This window comes from Elephas maximus, chromosome 5, assembly GCF_024166365.1.
Source record: "Elephas maximus indicus isolate mEleMax1 chromosome 5, mEleMax1 primary haplotype, whole genome shotgun sequence".
Classification (NCBI taxonomy): domain Eukaryota; kingdom Metazoa; phylum Chordata; class Mammalia; order Proboscidea; family Elephantidae; genus Elephas; species Elephas maximus.
In genome coordinates, this window is record NC_064823.1 from 88,400,015 (window position 1) to 88,412,239 (window position 12,225).

The window sequence follows — 12,225 nt, forward strand, 5'->3', positions numbered from 1 at the left end:
GACTTTGCAACAAATCTGAGTGCTATCACCACTCTTAGATTTAAAACCTGACTTCATCATTTCTAAGTTTTATGTTCTTAGGCAAGTTGCATAAATTCTAAAAATTCCTAATGATAATATGAATTTCAAAGCCATTATTAGGTTCAAATGAAAATGTATGGTATGGGAATCACAATGCCTATAAATGCTCAATAAATATTTTCTTCCCTTTTCATTTTCCTTAATATGGTACCTTGGCCACCATCCCTACTTACTATTACATGTAGAGTACGTTACACTCCAAGTCATAACCTGTTTAAATCCTCTTACCAAAGATTAGGTTGGAACCTTCCAGTCCTCTGATTAAATGTTATCCATATCTTCCCTGGTGGCACAGTGATTAAGAGCTACAGCTGCTAACCAAAATTTGGTGATTCAAATTCACCAGCTGCTCCTTGGAAACCCTATGGGGCAGTTCCAGTCTGTCCTATAAGGTCACTATGGGTCAGAATCTACAGGATGGCAATGAGTTTGGTTTTGGTTTTTTATTATGAACTTTACCACTAGATTAAATTAGTAGTAGGAATGTCTTCTTCCTTCTGTTCTTTTTTCCCATTTTTGTGCTACTGCTACTACTGCAAATGAAGAGTAAATTTATGCCTGCCAGACTCTCTCTGGAGCCCTGGTGGCATGGTGGTTAAGAGATCAGCTGCTAACTCTCTTCAAAACACTTTTGATGAATTAACTCATTGATCATCATGAACAAACAGACTGATGCTTTACCAAGATCACTTAGGCATAAGAATATATCATTTATTAAATGAGAAAAAACTAGAGGCAGGAAAAGCAGTTAAAAAAACTATTTTAGTTATCCAGATTAAACATACCAGCAGCTTGAAATGAAGGTGACTGTGAGAAAGAGTGGACAAAACAAGATAAAATTAGTTGGGTAGATCAGAAAACATCATGGTGAATGACTATATCAGGTGTGTGAAGGAAATGAGAGACATCAGGGTTAAAGTTTATGGTGTAGCCTAGTTGATGGTGCTGTAATACATTGATTGAAAAAGGAGGAGGTTGTTTTTTCCCTTTGTATGGGCAGGATATGGAAAAATGATGAATTCAATTTTGAATACGTCAAACTTGAAGTGCTATAGGATATTCAGGGAAGATGTCCAGTGCAGCTTAATATATAGACCAAAAGCTTAGGAGAATGGTATTTTTTTTTTTTTTTTAATGTCGATTTGGGTGTATAAGTTTTTCTAGAGAGAGGGTGCAGTGCCATCAGAGAAGAGGGCCTGGGGCCTGAGGGGGGCGAATCTGGATGCACACCAACATTTAATCAATGGGTAGAAGAAAAGAGGTCACAACCCTGAAAAAGAGTTTCAAGATACAAAAGGAGAAAAGAAAATGATGCAACTGAAGCTAAGGGCACAGAATATTTCAAAGGAGGTGAATAGTCAAATGGTCACATGCTACAGGGAAAGTAAATAGAATTAAGAAACAAATATTGCCCTTAGGATTTAACAACAAGATGGCCTTCTGGCTTTCTTCGGTGGTTTTGTAAGCAACAGAATCAATGCAATACTGAGTTTGTGGGAGAACTCATGTTGCCATGGGTTGAGTGAGTAATGAGTGAGGAAATAGAAAAAGTAGGTATATAAAATTCTTACACATAGTTTGCTGTGAAGAGATAGAGAGAACTAGCACTTTTCATGTAGTTAGTACTCAATGAATGTTTGATGGAGAAAAAACAAGAAAAGCTATTTTATACTTTAAGCTTATAATCTATTTTTATCTATTCCCTTGTTACTTTTGGCATTAGCAAATTTTCATGACTTACCCCTTGGCACTATGTAAATTGAATGACAGACTATGCAGAGTTTCAGACTGTCTCTTGCCTTCAGTTGGGTATGAAGAATTTGGACAGTAAGTTCCTTAGTCATTCTAGTCATCCACAAGACTTAACTGAGTTATCTATCAATATCAAATATACGTTATGGGAAAATTACATTGTACCCTAAAGACCTATTTTCCTTGGCCATTCTACTGCAACACAAGTGGAAATGGAGACATTGACTAAGTCTGGAAACATTTTTCATATTAAGGAGTTGGACCTAACATTTCTTGAGGGTATACGATGCAACAGTCATGGGAACTAGGTATTTTAGACATTATCCTACTTAACCTTCAGATTAAAAATGTTGGTTGAATATCATATCCAACTTTTTTTTTGTTGTTGTTAGATAAGGAAATCAAGTATTGTGACTGGGGTTCTAAATAAAAACAAATTGAAGAACCATAATTTGGACCAGACCTATACTGGACCGAAGCTAAACTCTTATTTACTCACACAGCATTATACTGGAAGGTCATGAAACTACTCAGCACAAGCTCCCAGGGTCATTTTATTTCCATAAAGCGAGGTTTAAAAAGTCTGTTCTAAATTCTGTATTGATTTTTAGGACTATTCTTTTCACTTATTCCTTTATTTATACAATACATGTTCCCCTCTCTTTTGAATATATATATGTAAAGCAGTTCTCTAAGACAGATAAAGAATTGGGTAAATAGGAGAACCAGAAATGGATCCTTCACTTGTAAGGGTTCAAATAACTTAAAGTCTCGAAGAAAGAGAAGCCATGTAATTAGATAACTGTAAAACAAGGAGTGAATGAATAAAAGTCATCCTAAACAATATTATACAGTAGGTAAAAACCTGGAGTATAGAGCCTAGAGTAATTCTTGGCTCCTTTATTTACCACTGTTACAAACTATGCAAATAATTTAACTCCTCAAAGTGTCAGTATATTTCATTGTGAAATGAAATCAATAATAGTACATACCTCAAAAACTGTTGATGGATTAAATTAAATCATTTGCTCTGACATTCGGTTACTTGATTTACCAACAGCAGAGCTGTTGAGAGAATTAATTATATTGTTGTTACTAGTTGCCTTGGAGTCCCCCTTGTGTATAGCAGAACAAAATGTTGCTGGATCCTGTGCCATCTTCATGATCATTGGTACGAGTTCACAGTTGCTACTATTGTGTCAATCTATCTCATTAAGAGTTTCCCTCATTTTCACTGACTCTCTGTTTCACCAAATATGATATCTTTCTTCAGCAATTGGTCTTCCCTGATGATGGGTCCAAAGTATTGCATTACACTGATTACATTACATTAACCACACTGATATGCATTTAATGAAGAAAAGTGGTATGCAGATATTAGTTATTTTAGATTGTTATAGCTAGATTAAGCTAGACAGAACAGTAAAACATTTCTACATACTTTAATCTGGATAGTTCACAAGTGAATAATTAAAATGACTTAAAGACAGCCTAATCATCAAAATGTATGGTATTAATGTTTCAGCTATAATTTCTGAAGGTCTATTTATCAAATCATGATGTAATTGTTATGATCTTTTTATTTTCCATTTACTAAAGCTTAAAACCATGTTTCTACAATATGACAGAAAATAGATAATTGAAACTAAGAGACTAGAAGTAAAATCTGTGTTATTTTTGTAGCTGTAATATATCCATGTTTGTCAAATTATGCAAGATTTTTTAACAGACTACTGAAAGTAGCCAGGCACAACTGGGAAGCCTGAGGTTTCCATGATGCGAAGTAGAGCATCCTGCTGAGACTTGGGGGTAAGAATAACATGAATGAGAGTTTCTGTAAGGGTGGGATGACCTAGCAATGATGGTCACAAATCCTCACAGATTGAGGAATTTCCTACGATGTCGGCTGTCATGAGAAAAGTGAAGGAAAGTGAAGGGTATTCAAGTGATGAGTACTTTTGGCTGTATGAGAAAGGGATAACCCTAGCCTCTTATCATTCTCCATGCCTTAATGTAGTTTCATGTTGTTTTTTGCCATCCAAATTTGATAATGTTAATTTTAAGATTGTTTATAAGATTTTGTGTAGGAAAATACCATGGCCTCATTCAGTGTACCCCTGAGAATACGACAAACAAACAGTAGTCATAAGAGTAATCAGATTATTTATTGCAGTGATAAACTGCCAAAAGTTATGTGGAAAATATGGGATAGTAATTGTGTTACTTTTGAATTCTTATAAATGTATGAATTAGCACTTTAAATAGGGATATCCTGAAGTAATTTTTCAACAATAAAGAACTGTCCTGTTAAGGTGCTCATTGCTTTCTTGTTTTAGCTGTTATGACTTGTTAAAACAGATAATTTTGTATTAAGGGAATAATACTTTTACTAATAATTTCATAATGTTAGAAATGAAACAAATTGGAGTAATCATTTTGTATGTTTTCCATATTCTTTCAGAAAGGAAATTACAGTTCAGTGACATGAAGCAAGAAGGGTCACATGGTTGGCTTGTGGAAGAGCTGGACTCAAATTCCTCTCTTCAGGCTCCCAGTGTGGTGCTAAAGACCCTCACAAACACTACATTCCTTATCCTTAAGAGTTTAGCTTTTAAATTTATAAAAAAGCAGTAATAAAATCGCTGTGTCAAGGATCTTCTGAATATCAAAGTATCATTTTCTAAGAGAATGTGTTGATTATTGTTTAATATTCACATTTTTAGTGTTAAGGCACACTATATCTTTAAGGAAAATATTTCATTATTTTAACTTACTAACAGGCATAAGAGTCAATAGTTTTGTTCAGGTCAGTATAGACTAACATTGACTATTATCAACATTCAGAAGATTAAATCATTTCCGAAGTCTTATAATTATCCTCCAGGGGAAGTTATATTTCTAGGGACATTCTCAGAGAAGTAAACAAAAGAGGCCTAAGGGAAACAATACTCTTCTTTCAACATTTACTGAGCTTTTACCAACTCAAGTTTTTACATTCATAGTATGTTATAAGCCACTCAAGGGTATCATTCTTTTAATGATTTGTTTTTTTTTTGGCTCTGATTCTTGATCTGAGAATATTCATTTAAAGATCTCAGGAGTTTAAAAGTAAGTTAAATTTGACTGCATTTCTATCACTAATACTCTGATTGTGAGCTTTTAAGGAGTCATAATGCTGACATAGAATATTGAACTTATATGCGAAAGTTGACTCAGATTCAGAACACATTAAAACACACTGGTATGATTTATTCCCAAAGATTAAATACTCTCCCAGAGTGTATCATCTATAATAACCAGAACTTGGCAAGAACATAGATATTCCAGGAAGTTAAAAAGAACTGTGTGTAAATGAAAGCATTTAACTGTTTTCACACAAGAGATAAGGTTTATCACGTACAATTTCTCCCTTCAGAAGTGGTTAAAATTATATTCTAAATTTTATGTAATCAGAAAAATATTTGCTTATTGAATGAAGACTAGTATTAAAACAAATCATTAGTTTGATTCAGTTTTTTCTAAAAGCTATTTAATATGCTCTTTAGTATTTTAAAAGCCTCCTCATATTTATAAAGCACTACAGTCAGGTGATGAACTCTGCAGTGCTAGTATTTGCTTCCAGAGTTGTCCACTTCAAGAAAAACTGGGCAGTATATAAAAAAGACCTTTGAGTAAATCAATATTTTCAGAAATAATAGTTCAAGGAAAAACATTTTACAGTTGAGCAAATGATTTAAGAAACTTGTACTTTATTCTGTAGGCATGAGGAGTTAACAAAAGGTTTTAAACCAGAGATTGTCAAGAACATAGACATTCCAGGAAGTACAGAAGTTACAAAGATCTGTGTATAAATGAAAGCATTTTGTTTAACAGTTTTCACACATGAAATAAAGTTTATCATGTACAGTTTCTCTCCTTAGAAATGGGGAACAGATTCGAGACTAAAAACAAAAGCCAGATAGGTAAGTGATGCAGTATAATAAGTAAATATTAACAGAATAGAAAGGAAGGGTTGGTTTTGAGAAATATGGAAGAAGTGAAGCTTGGGTACTTGGTGATTGAACAGATGTAGGATGGGGGAAGTATGAACTGAGGATAATTCCCAAGTTATAAATGAGTGTCATTTATTAAGATAAGTAACACTGTGAGAAATGCAGATTTTGGAGGAAAGTGATGACCTGGTTTAAACATATTGAGTTTGAGGAATTGTTGAAACATCTATATACAAATGCTCAGAAATGTAAGTCTTCATCAGGTTGGTGATGTTGATACTTAAATATGTGGATCAGCACAAAAGGAGTATTTTGAACTTCATCCTGGATGAGATAAGTAAAGGAGAATTTACAGAGTAGAATAGAAGAACCTTAGTCTAAGTGTGAGGCTTATCATATTTAAGGTGCTGACACAGAATGAAATGTATATAAATGAGATCAAGAAGGAAGAATAGGAAAGTATCAAGTGGAGTTGGAGCAGGGTAATTCATTGCTATGAATGCGAAGAGAAGAGAAAGTTGTAAAGTAAGATCAATGAAGCCAACTGAATCAACGATCAGTTAGAAGGGAACTGACCTATATCAACTGGATTTGGATATCAGAAGGTAAAGGCAACCTCAGCAAGACGAGTTTTATTAGATTGATATGTACTTAAATCTGCTTGTTGTCGGTTCAGTAAGGAGCCAAAGAAGAGGATGTGGATATGGTAAAAATATGGACTACATGGTAACCATGTTAACAAAAGGCAATGTAAGGAATGACAGGAACTAGAAGGGATTCAGGATCTGCTTGAAGTTTTTTGTTTGTTTTGTTTTTGTTGTACTGAACAGAAAACAATTATAAACTGAGAAGAAAAAAAAAGAAAATTAATGATCAAAAATATATGGTGATGTCTTTATAGATGTGAACATCCAACCTTCAGAATGTTCAAGAAGAAAGACCCAGCCACAGAATTATGGGTTTCTCTTTATAGAGCCACCATTAGCATTACTCAACTCCCCTGTACTCCTAGTTTCTCTGCTACCCAACTCAAAGCTACAAATTCCTTAGAGAAAGGATCTGACAAACCTAGATTGCATCTGAACAATCAGCTTTGGCTGGAAGGGGAACAGAGTTGGTATGGTCTGATACTGATAGACACAACTTTGAGTCTATTCCTAAATATTGTGTATAGATTCCAAGAAATTGAGATTGTACAATCAGAAATGAGCTTCCAGAGGTGTTGCTTGCAAGAGTCTAGAAAGAATTGGTTTATAGATTTTGATTTCTTTTTTAGGATGAGAGAGTGTGCTGATAAACTGAGAAGAAGGAAACACTAAAAAAGGAGATGATGAAGATAAAAGAGAGAAGCAATGGGGGTAAATTACAGAGCTAGGTCTTGGATATTAGGAACTGGCACACAGTTAAAAGATTGAGTAGACAGGTCAGGTCTGACCAAAAGATACACCTCCTATTCTAAAACTGAAGTTAAGAAATTGGAAATTATTATAGATATTAAAGAGAATAAAAAATAAGGAGAACATCACACTTGTTTGATTCTTAATAGTGGAAGGCACTCTTAAGGGTAACATGCATTGGATTTGTGGTGGGAATCAACATGTTATTTTTTTAGTAGTTCCTCAGAAAATGGGGGAAAGGAGGTAGAAAAACAATTGTTGGATATTACGAAGTGTCTAGATGAAATGAGAGACCAACCACTCCACTTAAGTGACATTATTAATATGCCCAGTTGTGTAAGTTTCTTCATTAGAACTTGAGCACCCAGTATGGAAGCCTAAATACCAATTTCAACATTGATCCAGTGTTTTTATTTTTCCTGGAGAAAGCAGAGTAAGAATAAAAAAGAGAAAGAGATTTAACAGTTAATTTAATATACTGTATAGTAACAGCTGGTTGGAGAAAAAATGATCTAGAGCTAGACAAAGATTTTAAGAGAAAATTGAGGCATACAAGTAATTGTTGGTCAAAGATCAAGTATTGCCAATAGGGAATGAGTGCACAGTAGAGCTGAAAAGCATAATGATCAGTGAATGGAACGGTGTATTGATGTTTAAGATTTCAGAGCTATATTAGTTTTAGATACTGTAATGTTAGTTTGCCAACGGTAGTACCAGGATAATTATTAATAGTCATCTCTTCCACACTCAGAGGCATACCAGTTTGGACAATAATTTATATGGCTACCCTCATTCTAAGATGACAAGATTTTTGGGGTTTGGTGGCTGAAGAGTAATCAATGTAAAATCTCATTATGCTTAAAGAAGTCAAAGAACTGGAAACAGGGATCATTGCTGATGTCAGATGGATCCTGGCTGAAAAGCAGAGAATACCAGAAAGATGTTTACCTGTGTTAAGTTTATTATGCAAAGGCATTCAACTGTGTGGATCATAACAAATTACGGATAACATTGTGAAGAATAGAAATTCTATGACACTTAGATGTGCTTATGAGGAACCTGTACATAGACCCAGAGGCAGTCATTTGAATAGAACAAGGGGATACTTTGTGGCTTAAAGTTAGGAAAAGTGTGTGTCAGAATTGTATCCTCTCACCATAGTCATTCAATCTGTATGCTGAGCAAATAATCCGAGAAACTGGACTATGTGAAGAACAGGGCATCAAGATTGGAGGAACACTCATTAACAACCTGTGGTATGCGGATGACACAACCTTGCTTGCTGAAAGTGAAGAAGACTTAAAGCACTTAGACTACAAAGATTATAGGCTTCAATGTGGATTACACCTCAACATAAAGAAAATAAAAATTCTCACAACTGGATCAATAAGGAACATCAAGATAAATGGAGAAAATATTGAAGTTGTCAAGGATTTCATTTTAATTGGATCAGCAATCAATGCTCATGGAAGCAGAAATCAAGAAATCAAAAGATGCACTGTATTGGGCAAATCTGCTGCAAAAGACTTCTTTAAAGTGCTGAAAAGCAAAGACATCACCGTGAGGACTCATGTGAGCCTGACCCAAGCCATGATGTTTTCAATCACTTCATATGCATGCAAAAGCTGGACAATGAATAAAGAAGACCAAAGAAGAAATGATGGTGAGCAAAAAGGAGGAAGACCCTCAACAAGATGGATTGACATAATGGCTGCAACAATGGGCTCAAGCATAGCAACAATTGTAAGGATGGCGCTGGTCTGGGCAGTATTTTGTTCCATTGTACATAGAGTCGCTATGAGTCGGAAGTGACTCAACAGCACGTAACAACAACAGAGCGTGTTAGATGTATTGTGGGGTAGAAAGACTAAAATCCAAGTAAATTACTCCCAATTATCACTCATTTTTGTGTGCTTTATTTATGAATTCTAGTTATCATTTTTCCATTATGACTTACCACACCCACTTCAATCTCTAGTCCACACTTAATCTTTCATAAAGATAGTTATCTTCATATGATGTATTTCTTTCTAATTTGTTTATATAACTCCTAAATTGGACTGTAAGCTCCACAGTAGTAGATAGTTCATCTGAAAATTTTCTTGTTTATTCAAGATATTATGAACTGTACGGCATTAAAAAGATAAACATGAAAATTTCGAAGAATTAAGATAAAAAAGGTTTATTTTTTCACTGGGTCACAGTCTGGGTTGTAGCTCATCTCAAACCTGTAGCTAGGCATTTGAACAAATAGATTTCAAACGCACCACAATAGGGGAAGAGAGAACTGGAGGATCAATAAAACATTTGACATCACATACACCCTCTTCCAATCAACCAGAACTGTCATTTGATCTCAATCTAATTGCAAGAGAGACTGAAAAAAACAGCCTTCCATGCACCTAGAAAGAGGAAAGTATTTATCTATCCCAACCCCCTACTCTATTACCAGTGCTTAGAACAGTGTTTGGAACCCAGTGGGCCCTAAACAAACAAACAAAACAATCTAAACCCATTGCCATTGAGTCGATTCTGATTCATGCTACCCTGTATGACAGAGTAGAACTGCCGTGTAGAGTTTCCATGGAGCAACTGGTGGATTTGAACTGCCAATCTTTTGGTTAGTAGCCCAGCTGTTAGCCACTATGCCACCAGAGCTCTGAATGGGCCCTAGGAAATACCAACTGAATAAATATATTAGTATTTGTTATTGTCAAAAAAAAAAAAAAACAAACTATTGTGAATAGACTTGTGTCTCCCAAAAATGTGTTTTGAAGTCTTAGCCCTGTAATTGTGGATGTGATCCTGTTTGGTAATAGGATTTCTCTTACATTATGTAAATGAGGTCATACCAATAGAATGGATCCTAAATCTAATCATTTCTGATTTAAAAAAAAAAAAAAAGAGCATAATAGACACAGAGATACATATGACAGATGCATCTACAAGCTTAGGACCTCCAAGGATGTTGGCTACTAGAAATTGAAATAGACAACAAAAAATTTCCCTTCGAGCCATGCCTGAATTCAGACTTTTACTCTTCTGAACTGTGAGAAAATTAATTTATGTTCTTTAAACCCATTTGTGGTATTTTTTGTTATGACAGCACTAAGTTAACTTAGACATCGTCTAAAGGAGCCCTGGTGATGGAGTGGTTAAGTACTTAGCTGCTATTTGAACTTTTTAAACTTTACATTTCTAATCCATTTTTTCCACCAGAAGATATCCATGAAATTCAGCAAATATTAACAAGACATATTGCAAATACAGTATTACCAAACCACAGTGCAATGCTATCATAAATGTACTTTTGAAGCATAAGAATCAATTTACCTGTTATTATTAAAACCTTACTGTATCCCCAGAGTTTTAGTAAAAGTGAAATATAAACTAATATATCTAATTACATATTCCTCCTAAGTGATGCTCAAGAATACCCTAAAAATGTGCTTGTTTGAGATGTTAAAAAGTGGAGATGTCACTTTGAAGACTAAAGTGTGCCTGACCCAAGCCATGATATTTTCAATCCTCTCATATGCATGCAAAAGCTGGACAACGAATAAGGAAAATGAAGAAGAATTGATGCCTTTGAATTGTGGCATTGGCGAAGAATATTGAATATACAATAGACTGCCAAGAGAATGAACAAATCCATCTTGGAAGAAGTACAACCAGAATTCTTCTTAGAAGCAAGGCATGTGAGACTACATCTCACATATTTTGGACATGTTATCAGGAGGGATCAGTCCCTCGAGAAGGACATCATGCTTGGTAGAGTACAGGGTCAGAGGAAAAGAGGAAGACCTCCAACGAGATGGATTAACACAGTGGCTACAACAATGGACTCAAGCATAACAATGATCCTGAGGACGGCACAGAACAGGGCAGTGTTTCGTTCTGTTGTACATAGGTTCCGTGTGAATCGGAACCGACTGGATGGCACCTAACGACAACAACAACAACATGCTACTTGTCACCATTCCCACATATTATGACAGAGATACTGTTGAAGCTGTGCATAATGTCAGGTCAGTGAGCAGTCTCTAGTCTGGTGGAGACTAGCCAGAAATCCAGTATATCAAGAACACGCAATTATCCAGACATACCCTGAATTCCTGTGGCAATGTATTATGCTGCAGTAGTTTGTTGTTGTTAGTTACCATTGAGCTGGCTCCAACTCACTGCAAACATATGTACAACACAACGGAACAATGCCTTGTCCTGTGTAATCCTCACAACTACCAACATGTTCCAGTCTGTAATTGTAGTTATTGTGCCAATCTATCTCACTGAAAGTCTCCCATGCCTTCATTGGCCCTCTCCTTCACCAAACATGAAGTCTTCCTTTAGCAACTGATTCCTTCTATGATATGTCCAAAATAAGTGAGTCAGATGATGTTCTGTTGTGATTCATAAGGCTTTCATTGGCCATATTCCAAAGTAGATTGCCAGGTCTTTCTTCCTAGTTTGTCTTCACTGGAAGCTCCACTGAAACCTGTCCACCATTCATGATGTTGGTATTTGAAATACCAGTGCCATAGTTTTCAGGATCATAGCAACACACAAGCCACCACAATACAACAAACAGATGGGTGGTAGTATGGTAGTTTATTAACACATAACTTGGCAAAGTATCTGCGTGTTCTCCCTCCCTTGGGCACTCAAGGCACATGGGCCTTATTTCCCTTTCCCACCATCAGATCTTTGCACATGCTGTTTCCTGGATAGAAAGTTCGTTTTCTCTTTTCCAAATTAACTCTTGCTCTTACTTGAAGTATTGGCTCATTCCTCAGGGGAGACATTTCTTGCTCTGTCAATGGTCCCCTATTTACCAACAGATCTCTGCTTCATAGCATTTATTACTTCTGAATTTTTCAATTTATTGGTATGGCTGATTGATCAGTGTCTATCTGTACCATTCACTTCTAAGCACTACAACAATAGGGAGCCACGCATTTTATTCTCTCATCATTGGTTCCCCAACGCACAGTGTCTTCCAGATA